Here is a 12,654-nt window from a genome sequence, read left to right on the forward strand (position 1 = left end):
ACATGATTACAAAAGTGTGGGGATGCTAAGTAAATGATACTTTCTCATGAAAGAAGGACTTTTCGTGATTTATAAGGGAAAAAACTGTTGATATATTCCAAAGGAAATATTGTACTAATCACTCTGTGAATGTGAAACCTATCCTGAAAAGTGATGTGAAAAATTGTGTTTAAAGACCGATTGTTCAGTGAAACTGGAAAGACGAACACTGAAATTATTACCAAAAAAAAAACCAAAAAAAAAACCAAAAAAAACAAAAACAAGAAAGCATCTCTGACATGACAACAGCGGAGTGTGTATGCAAACACTCTTTTGTTCGACTTTATGTAAGTTTTATTTATTATTTGCTTTACTTTGAGTAATATGTTTTAAACGTGAGGACAAAGTTTGCCGCCACACTTAAGGGTGTTGAACTATATTTATTTATTTATGCAGTACAATTCCATGACATAGAGCATGAACCAGAATATTCTTGTTAGACAAGTGATACATTTCTGCATGTATGATTAAAAACGATAATTAACTTACCTTCATGGAAAATATCGGTTCGTTCGTTGGATCTCTCGCTCTGCATTTCCTCTAATAATCTTTGTCCAAATTCCGTTGACTTCACAATGCGTAAAATAAAATATTTTGTCTTCTGCAGTTAATCTTATTCTTAATACATGTATACCCTGGTGGAGGTCTCCCTCAAACAGAGCGGGAAACTCGTCGTCAGGACAAAGAGTAAATTGGAGAAATGACTTACTTATTGTGTTTGAAATTGGTTTCAATAATAAATAAAAATAATTGTGGACTTCCAAAAAGTAAATCAATGCCTCCTTTAAACCAATTTTATCAAAATCGCACAGTTTAAATTCTTGTGAAGACTTATCCAAAAACATATAGTCAAATTTATCTCCGTCTGACTTAACCTTATAAAACTCAGCCAATGGTAAATGGAGTGTAGTAGATGCAGAATGAAGTTTACATCTACACTTCGCATATTTATCATGAAACAAAACTGGTAAAACGCAGTTTCGCAGCAAACCATATATGAATCATTTCAATAAAAATTTACAAGTCGTGCTAACTTCTTTATTGCAATTTCAAAACATTTTGATGACATATACCCATCATATGTTTTCAAAAAACATCACTAGTCATAGATAAATAAAAGTAAAACAATTCGTCCGTCACGTTTTTAGTTGTGATATTTAAAAATCGTGATATGCTATTTTTTAACCTGCTTTGAAAAAGTTTAACCAGTCATGTTTTATTGATAAAAATCGTGATATACTGCTATGAATACTGTTAGTCAACCTCGAACATCAAATACAGGCATCAACTGAAATAAACTTAGTCATTATTTACGCAACAACCAGACTAGAACAACTTGTGAGTATATTTAGCACAAGGCAAAGTTGAACGAACTATATCATATACGTTATGAAAGCATGTGATGACAGCATGAGGTGTGAATGCACCTGGCTGTGTTAAACAAGCACGACTAGGAGTGTAAAACAAACTGAATGATTAAAGCTGAATTTACCTCACTGTTCTAATAAACAAGTCTAGGTATGAGTATGCAAGACGAAACAACCAGCATTATGACTTGAATTCGACTCACTGTCCGAGTAGTGTACTTTGTGTTTGAATTTTATGCACTACTCGGGAGTGAGATTATAATATTGTGTATGCAACGCGAAGCGAGATAGGCGACCTACATTTTATCGTTTTGTAAACATGGTGTTTGAGCGTACACGGGAGAGATTGCCGCATGTGGTGAATACGTGCGATTAACCCTTTCACGGCATCGTTACATGACTCTTGTACGCATGTAAAACGGATTTTGAATTGAGCATGATTAAATGGAGTGTAACACAACTTGTATTGCATATTTTACATGAAACAATGAAAATCTATAAGAATTTGATATTTGTATAGAAGGAATGTGTATAGACAAATGCCGTGTTTATGGATTGAGAGTTAGCGCACCTGTATATACCTGAGGGGCAGCTGTAGGAATGTCGTTTCACCCCTATGGTTACTCCTACGTTCCTTAAGGAATGTCTTTGACCTGCTCTACGCTCCTTAAGGAATGTCTTGCGATCCTTAAGGAATTTCTTTTGAGCCTGTAGAAATTTCTTTTGTTGTAACAACTGAACCTATGGAATGCCATTCATAATGTAATGAACCTACATTCTTTAAGGCTGAGCCTGTAGGAATTTCTTTTGTTGTAACAACTGAACCTATGGAATGTCATTCATAATGTAATGAACCTACATTCTTTAAGGCTGAGCCTGTAGGAATTTCTTTTGTTGTAACAACTGAACCTATGGAATGCCATTCATAATGTAATGAACCTACATTCTTTAAGGCTGAGCCTGTAGAAATTTCTTTTGTTGTAACAACTGAACCTATGGAATGCCATTCATAATGTAATGAACCTACATTCTTTAAGGCTGAGCCTGTAGAAATTTCTTTTGTTGTACCCACTGAACCTATGGAATGTCATTCATAATGTAATGAACCTACATTCTTTAAGGCTGAGCCTGTAGGAATGTCTTTTGTTTGGTTCTGGAATGCTATTGTTTGGTTCAGGAATGCTATTGTATGTGTATGGCTGATTAATTTCTCCCTACTGATGTTCTTGCGGATATATTCTAATCACGCCTGCCACCTACATATTTCACAGCTGAATCCTAAAAGCTGACCTAGTAGTCATGTTATGAATGGAATTTACATGTTGTTATAATGTATTCCTAAACCATGAGAGAATTACATCCGATTCCCTACATAGATTTGCAGTTTTGCTTATAACGTTAATCACCGTATGAAAATGGAAAGTCTCGATAAAATGGCGTTTAGGTGAAGGCTATGAACACATCCGTCATGAAAGAGAGAACAAATTAATCTAACAATAGCAAATATTAAAAGGGGTGATGATAATACTAATACGTCCATTTGTGTGGCGCTCTATATCCAATCACCAAGTGGTTGCTCATGGCGCTGACATATATAAATATTTACATCTGGAGTTCACTTACAGGTCATAGTGCTTCTTGAACAGGTAAGTTTTTAGGTTAGACTGGAAGCTGAGGGGGATTCTTTGAGAGACACATGGAGATTGTTTTTTGCTATAGCTGACAAATAGGAAAAAACGTCGGTGTCCATATGTCTTGAGACGTACATTTGGAACGATGGACAGTGACTGATCGGTAGATCTCAGAGTCCTTGTTGGAACGTACTCTCTGACCAGGATCTGGTCAGACTCGAACGACATGAAAAAGACAGGATTAGCGCTGGTACAGTGGTGCGGCTCAGTATCCTCAGAAGCCAATCCAGACACCTCAGTTGCCCCGTGCAATACCTTCGATGACTGTTGGTGAAGTTGTCGTTAGAGAGATGGACTGAGACATAGCAAAAACTATGTGAGCATAAACTTGGTGTTGCGTTTATCTATACCAGCCACATAAATATACTGTCTATTGTAAAAATATTATTCCAGTTGATAAGTACGATAATAATTTAAAAGGTACACATAAACTGTAATGGAGAGATCATAACAAGTCGGGAGAATTTTAAATGAAAAAATCAATCACAATGACGTCACGAGCCCACAAACGGGACAGGGGTCAAACAACCAAGTCACATGGACGAAACCACTGAAGTCATGGAACGTGGCATGTGCATGCATGTTAGATACATCTCACTGATCTGTGAGTTTAAATCCTTTATGTATCTGCACAGGTTTGATAAATTTAGATTTTAAATGTATGCATAAACGGTTTTTATGTGCCTATTATATCAATGTAACTACCGACAAGAAATAAGGGAACTAATGAAATAATAGCGAATTTGAAACTGCTTTAAATATCCACTAAATCACTTTTAGGCGTCAAGTTCAATATCTGGTGTGTCCACCATGTTGGGCAACACATTCACGGCACCTTGATGGCATGCTGTTAATCAATTTCCGGATGGTTGCCCATGGTATTGCCCGCCATTTCTCTTGGAGAGCTGCACCAAGCTGGGCCAGGTTGGCGGGTCCTGGGTCCCTGGCGTACACCCTTCGACCAAGAACGTCCCAGAGATGTTCAATTGGGGACAGGTCTGGGGACTTAGAGGGCCAGTCCAATGTCTGGATACCTTCTTGTCGGAGATAAGCGGAGACAATTCGGGCCCGATGTGGTCTGGCATTATCATCTTGGAATACAAAATTTCGGCCGATAACTCTAGCCAATGGAGCCACAACAGGACGCAATATTTGGTCAACGTATCGCTGATGGCTCCGTTAATGATGACCAAATCTGATCGTCTGTCATGTGTAATCGCACCACACACCATGACACTACCACCTCCATATCGATCATGGTCAAGAATTGCTGCTCTGGCATATCGCTCCCCGCTCCGACGCCAACAACGTTTTCTGCCATCTGTGAATCGTAGGCAAAACCTTGACTCATCAGAGAACATGGTGTAACGCCAGTGGCGCATAGCCCGTCCCTGATGCTGCCTAGCCCATGCCAATCTTTGGCGCTTATGGTGAGCTGAAAGGGTGACACCCTTAAAAGGCCGTCTTGCTTTCAGACGAGCTTGATAGAGTCGGTTTTTAACGGTTGAGGTTGAAATACGTCTTCCAGTGAGTGTGCGGAATTCTCTATTGATGGCAGGGGCCGATTTAAACCTATCGCGTAGAGCAATTAACGTAATGAGACGATCCTGTCGTGGTGTCGTTGTTTTTGGTCTACCACGCCCAGGTCTCGTTGCAACCCCACCCGTTTGACGGTACTTATCCCACAGGCGTGAAATTACACTTTTTGATTTACCCATCTGCCGGGCAACTTCACATAATGATGTAGATATCATATCGTGTAGATAATGGATAAAACATTGTAATGTCAGATTCGTTTCTCACTTTATTTGTATGGCAGATGCGACGTCTGAGACACACTAATCTTGTTGCAGGGAAGTAACCTAGCAAGGTTATCAAGACTGTGGTTAACAAGTGTACATGAAGAAAGACATTCTTGTATAATATTGATACAAATGATGTAAGCACAATGATAAGGTCACATTTTACATGCTCAAGTATTAGTACTGTGAATGAAATAACACATTGCAACACAGAGACCTAGACGATGTTTGGTGGACGGTAGGAGTTGTAAGGTAACTCTGAGGGTGCGGGTTCGAATCCCGGATGGGACTCAACCAAATAAGTACTACAATTTGTACTTTGCTAAGAAAGTGAAATCCCAAATATGACATATTTTACAAAGGGAGAGGATATTCAGTTTTGCCAGCATACCACGAGCCATTACCAATGCATATGAGAAAAAGTAATATATATCCATACAGATGAAACATTTCCAAAAGAATGGAATCCTTGTCACATTTTCCCTTAATGTCTCTTCATCATCCGTTTCCACCTTGGCTTTTCCAAGGAGGGTGGCGCAGTGGCTTGTGCCACTGTCATTGGATCCAGAACGATATCTTCTAGATTACCAGATAATAGTTCTAGTTTTACAGCAGAAGCTAACGCCATATTAACAGCTCTTAAATATATTCAAAGACACCCTAAACGTAAACAATATATAATCTATTCCGATTCTCTTTCTTGCCTTCAGGCTATTAAAAATATTTCTTGCAAACATCCACTTTTAATAGAAATTATTGAATTGTATAATGATCTTGCAACTGGCCAATACGACATCGTCTTCTGTTGGTTACCCAGCCATGTAGGAATCTCTGGTAACACATTGGCTGACCTTGCTGCTAAGGCAGCACTCAACAAATCTGTGACAGCACTGCTTATTCCTTACAGTGATTACAAAGCTAGCATTAGATCTTATATCCGTGATCTGATGCAAAAGAAGTGGGACACCCAAGTAGGTATAAATAAATTACATGAGATAAAACCTTACATTGGTTATACCCACTTGGGTTGTCAGTCCAGATTTGAAGAAGTTATTTTACGACGATGTCGTATTGGCCATAGTCATTCATATCTTTTAAAAGGTGAAGATCCTCCAATTTGTATCCCTTGTGATGAGAGAGTCACAGTCAAGCATATTCTTCTCGACTGTGTCGAATTCTCCATCACAAGGGATAAATATTTCAATGTTAAAACTGTAAAGGATCTTTTTACAAACGTTAATTCTCATTTAATTATTGTTTTTTTAAAAAAGAAATTGATTTTATGGTTGAATTTTGAATAACATGTTTTGTAAATAGATGTATTTTAATTATTGGTAGTTTAGATTTGTAACTAGAATTGTTAGTGGCTGTACCCTCAAAGGGGGTTGAAGTATTCTAAAATTGTTGTCCTCCTGAGAGGGTAGGTAAGTCCACAAACATTCAAAGTAAATTCTAAATTTCCAGGTTTTTAATCGTAGAATAAATGTCTTGTTATTGTATGGTTAGATTTCACAAATTGCTGACGGCTGAGGGGATGATGTAAATCCAGCAAGGGTCCATGCAGGTAGCAAAAGTACTGTAAGTCCCCTTGGTCCCTAGTATGTTGATCTACCTTCAGTTGTTAGTAATCTATAGCCCATTTTTACATTGTATTGTACTGTATAGATAAATTGTTTTAGGTATAGTTACTAGTTTTATATTCTACTCTGTGATATCCTAGTTGTTTTACTGTCCTTCGCTGACAGGTTTTATAATAGACACATATCTCATTTTAGTATTAAATATTCTCGTCACGATATGGCTGAGATATTGCCGATGTGACGTTAAATATTAACTCACTCACTCACTCCACCTTGGCTTCATGATTTGTTTCCACCTTGGCTTCATTTCACCTTTGCATTTCATCAGTCTTGTAAATCCAACATCCCTTACTTTTAAACAGTATAGATTGGCATGTACAGAATGTTTATACAACGAGAAGTGATGTAGACGAAGATTGTATCACATTGGCGTTGCGCTGTCAGGCTGCCTTGGATCAGCACTAACTCACACCTTCCAGTGTAGGTTATGTCTGTTACTATTAATTATTCGACGTGCAACTGTAAGCTGAGTTTGCCCTGATTTGGGGAGACCTGTAGCAATGTACTGGTTGGCGCTACTTAGTCATGACATTATGCATTCCTAACAAAATCCCTAACACAGTAAATAAACCAAAAAACAGTCATCGACCATTTACATCCAGCAATAACACGATGTGATAAAAGGGTCATGTGCATTACGCCCTCAGTGGCATTACATGCGTCTATTGAAAACAATGCTTTTACATACAAGTATGTCATACGGGATGCATTTGGATTTGATGTTTGGAGACAAAACACCATAGTAATCACACAAACATTTTTGTAAAATCTTCTCTGTACCAATCAATGACTGTATCAAAATGCCATTTTTTGTTATGCCTTTCCTCCTTTTTAGAGAGTACATTTGCTCATAGTGATTCCTTAAAGATTTCATAATGGTTTGTGTAGGATTTTACATATTCCAATAACAGTATAGGATTAATCAATACAGAAAATAACTCACATGTTCCGATAGTCCACATCCCCTTTAATCGCATATCTAAATCACTGAAATGTGTTGGCGATTCCTACTAGTAATGATATTTCTGCCTCTACTGTTCAGTTGCAAAATGCTCTGTAATAATTTTATACATGATAAGTCTCGTAAAATTGTAAAATTAACATTACCAAACACTGCTAAAGTATAATATTCTGAAATGTTTTAACAATGTACAATTATTGCATATCTTTCAACGCCTACGGTGATAACGTTTTCTCCATCTGAACAGATTCTGGTTAGTTCGGGACAGTTAACACATCATAACACGTATCTTGTTTAAGAAACATATTTTATTCATGAAATATAAACATAACGTGAATATGGACTGGCCCAACAAACCGACGGCTTATGTAAGTTCCGCTCCAACAGATACAAAACAACACAATCAATAATTAATAACGACGTATGCAATCGCCCTATAATCACATCAGGTGATGCTGGACATATAGCAAGCCATGACGCGTGTATGAATAGTGGCAACAATAGGCATTTATAGCATACCAATTTCTTTGACTGCTTAGAAGAACAAAACCCATCAATACGTCTTTTGATTGGCGAATGAAGATTTTGTAAATCGATCTGTTTGCCAACAATGTTCATGACACCAGCAATGTGTCGCGCGCGTGTTAATTAAGTATGAACGTACACTCGAAAACTGTTCGATGAAAACTAATCTACACATGCGTTACTATATGCAAATGGCCCCTGATCAGTACAACAACGGTACAATGATGTAGCATATAAACCGGTTCCGATGATTGCTTTGATAGAGACTGCCTTTTGGTACTAATAATCACAGAGACAGGGAATTCTATATACCGTATTCCCTCTATTAAGAGCCGGATGTAAAAAGCCCCGGGATGAAGCAGTGCTCTAAGAAGTAAGCGCCGGGCCTCCAATAAGCGCCGGGTCTGGACGTCCGTTGAAAACATGACCGCCGGGGGCGTTTATTAGAGGAAATACGGTACATGTACTCTCGAACATCCTGCCTAATAACCCTTAATAACTCCTATACAACTATATTTGATCGATAGACTTTTGATGTAGAGAGCATTACTTGCGCATTAAGGACAAAATGTTTGTTTTGAATAAATTACGTTCACTAATAACTGAAACGAAATATCTTCTTATAAGTACGAATTGATTTTGATGATCCTTTTTGTCAATTGTCCTGCTTTCAAAAATGTATTGTTATAAATTATGCTTGCAAAGGAATATTAAAGCAACTGTCACTATTCATGACTGACAGCAAAGAAACAAGTTTCTCTAAATAAAGTTTGTGTTTAACGGGTTCAAATTATAGAATCATCGTTAACTTTTATTTTAACAATCAAACAAGGATGTTCTCGAAATAATGAAATCGACGTTCCAGAACTAGTAGTAGTAGTGGTGGTGGTGGTAGTAGTAGTGGTGGTGGTGGTGGTGGTGGTAGTAGTAGTAGTAGTAGTAGTAGTAGTAGTAGTAGTAGTAGTAGTAGTAGTAGTAGTAGTAGTAGTAGTAGTGGTGGTGGTGGTGGTAGTAGGCTTCAATGCGGCGAGGCATACCACTCATCAAAGAAGTTAAAAAGTCGTGATCCATGCTGTCCCAATATGGACCGCCTCTTCTTTCTTTTCGGCAACATTTATCAGATGTTTCTTACTGACACTTTCCTTCATAAGTCCCTAAAACATTTTCTGTTGGATTTAGGTCAGGGCTATAGCTTAGCCACTCTAACAGTCCTGCTAGAAAATTACGTGAGGAGATGCAAGTAAATGTCCCTCGGGAACATCTGTGTACCGCTCATTGTTCATATTCCCTTCAAATATACAGAGGGGCGTTGCCCCTAACACAGATATGCCACATCAGTCATTACATTTCGGACTGTACTTTGGGCGCTGATACAAAGCTTTTTCAGTTTGTTTGGTCCAGAATTTCAGTGTACTAGAAAACAGCCACACAAACCTTTCATCTGAGAAAATCACATTGTCCCATTAAAATTTCTATGCTGTAAGCACCAGTTCAACCTTTGCTCCTTTTGTTCAGGTTTCATTATCAGTGATGAAATTCCTCGACTTTTCTGCCAACCCATTGCATGCAGCTCAGTTCTACTTGTCGTCTGCTAGCAAGTAAACAAAGGGGCATAGCTCATCACAAACTAATGAAAAGGATTAACGGAGGCGTCTCTCTTGAATGAAACCAAGCACTTGATGGCGGGTAAAGGTGGTTTATACTAGAAATCCTATTGAACATATTCCAAATATTCTCAATAATTTCTGACCATTACGTTAATCAGCAGTGATATATATTCCGCAATAGAGTGTGTGTTCTAGTATGCATGCATAAGTGTAAATTTTGCTTTTAGCTGCATCGATTTCTACGGTTTACGACTGAATTGCTGATATGGAAGCCATTGTCTTTTTAACATTGGACTTGGTGCAGAGGGAAATACCCGAACAAATCTTAAGTAACAGTTCGTTCACATCGTTTGATGGTGAGGGGTGAGGATCCACGTTCCCGGCAATTTGTCTCCTGGACAACCCGGTATAGAGAATACTTATAACCTGCCATCTGTCGTGTGACGTTAGTTGAGGTGGTCCTATAGAATGATAACGATGGTATGCCGTTTAGCATACATACGGAGTGTTTTTCTAACAGGAGTGAATAACAATTGAAACTGTATTTGCATGACGCGAGTGTTTCGTTACCATCAGCACGTGCATAATGATTTGTTGCATTTGGGATAGGTGTTTAGATTTATATTCATACTCTTATATGGTAGATTTAAGAGTTTTATTGAGAGAAAAAGTGTGAGGTGTGGCGATACTTTTTTCCACGTATATATTAATACATTCGTCGAATATTTCAACCAAAAGCAGAATCAATTGAAGGCATTTTCAAACACGAACCCTCAGGGGACAGTTTAGTTGTGGCATCGTTTGTTGGTTACGAATTTAAGTTGTATTTCATTACAGGTTAACAATCGTAACATCTGTAGAGTACGGAAGCGTATTAGGGGCACGGTGAAAATTTTGTTGGTGTCATTATCTCCTACGTAGGACTTAGTATCTCCTACGTAGGAAATAGTAAGTCCTTCGTAGGACTTAGTATCTCCTACGTAGGACTTAATTTTTCCTTTTAAAGGTTCGGATTATGAAGTGTGGTTATTAAATTGAGAAACTGAGTTTGGTTATGCAGGACGTTAGATAGTAGAAATGCACGTCAATGCATATTCATGACACTAACGTTATGACACGTCCTCCGAAAGTTTTGCTTGTCTTCATATGAGGCTAGGTTGGAACCTATATAACGCTGGTTTGCGGTGTATTTTTTCGTAATTGTTTACAAGCTGACTTGACTCTGGTGGAAAAGTGTTGAAAGCGGCGTAAAGCAATATGGAATTGCAAAAGATTGTCATTATTGTTGTTTGTATAAGTATAAGGATATAAGTACGAAGAGATTGCCACCGACAGACACGTCTGTGCACGCAGATTATGACTAATGTGCAACGGCGTCTGAAATATCCAGGACATTATAGAAAAATGTAACGAAGTGTAACATGTAACAGTTAACTAACTGCAACGCGTAACAATAGGGCAAACTGAAGGCAGTAAAGTACAACAGTCGGTCCAACACATGAAAGTAATATGCAACAATTCTACTACCCATCAAAAGTCTAGACTCATTTGAAACGCCCACTATATGTTATATATGTATACATGGTTACAACGAAGCTGAATTTCTCCACCAACTTGGGGGAAACAACTGCAAACCTTATGTAGATTAATTGCACGAGGAGGATTCATCAAACTGCTGAAAAGCATGTGCAAATATCGTGTATGTGAGCTGCTGCGTTTTTGTGTAAAGTTTTGAGAAGAATTTGCCATTTTTCACCGAGTTTAATCATTTCATTTGTTGAACCCATGACAATAATCTTGTCAGCGTTACGAAATTGTTTTGCTATACATCAGATCATGTGTAAACAGTACCTTTAAACAGTATGGAATATTTTGCAAATTCTACTAGAGACAGTTGACTGAGGTATGCGGCTACATTTACACTAGTGAGTCTCAACTTTTGATGGGTAGTATAGCTGAACACAAAAGTCTACTGGTGAAGGAAACGGTAGACTCGTAGAGTAAATGAAACACATGATAGTGGACGCTAATGGTAAATATAACACGTAACTGTAGACGAAAATGAAACACGTGTCTGTAATCTCTAAAAGAGTGACTGAAACAGTCGAAAAGGAAATGTTTTCCGTGTCTGGGGGAACTAAGTTGACCATTTCAGACTAATGTATAATAACATATAACGAGCACCCCCTACAGGAGATACTAAGTCCTGCGTAGGAGATACTAAGTCCTGCATAGGAGATACTAAGTCCTGCATAGGAGATACTAAGTCCTGTGTAGGAGATACTAAGTCCTGCGTAGGAGATACTAAGTCCTGCGTAGGAGATACTAAGTCCTGCATAGGAGATACTAAGTCCTGCATAGGAGATACTAAGTCCTACGTAGGTGATAATATGTCCTACGTAGGTGATAATTAAACCTACGTGGGAGATACTAAGTCCTACGTAGGCGCTAATAAGTTCTACGTAGGAGATACTAAGTCCTACGTAGGTGGTAACAAGTCCTACGTATGAGATACTAAGTAGTAAGTCCTACGTAGGACTTAATATCTCCTACGTAGGACTTAATATCTCCTACGTAGGGGATACTAACTTCTACGTAGGAGATAATGAGACTAAAAACATTTTCACCGTGGTGCTAGTACGCTTTCGTAGTAGAGCATGAAGGTGTTGCTGTTGATGAAGTGGAATGTGTAGTAGACAGTGTCACCATGGTTACAGAAAGCAGTTGTAAATGTCTCAGTTTTCATTTGCAGGGAGAAGAATTGTTGTGAACAAGTTGAATAAAATAACAGACAGTTCAAGACACAAAAAGTATTTTCCCGAATGAGTGGACAGTGGTTAACGCTGTAGACAGCGATTAACTGAGGACTCTGAAAATGCAACACATGATCGACCGTACTGAAGAGGACGATACTAACTGTGGGATGTAAGCTGTCTTTACCAGTTAGGTAGTCGAACAATTCTTCTTCAGTCGTCGAATTCAAATTTCCCTAAGCCGCCATTTTGGTTTGAGGACGAAGTGA

This window comes from Haliotis asinina, chromosome 15 (assembly GCF_037392515.1).
Source record: "Haliotis asinina isolate JCU_RB_2024 chromosome 15, JCU_Hal_asi_v2, whole genome shotgun sequence".
In the NCBI taxonomy this organism is placed as follows: domain Eukaryota; kingdom Metazoa; phylum Mollusca; class Gastropoda; order Lepetellida; family Haliotidae; genus Haliotis; species Haliotis asinina.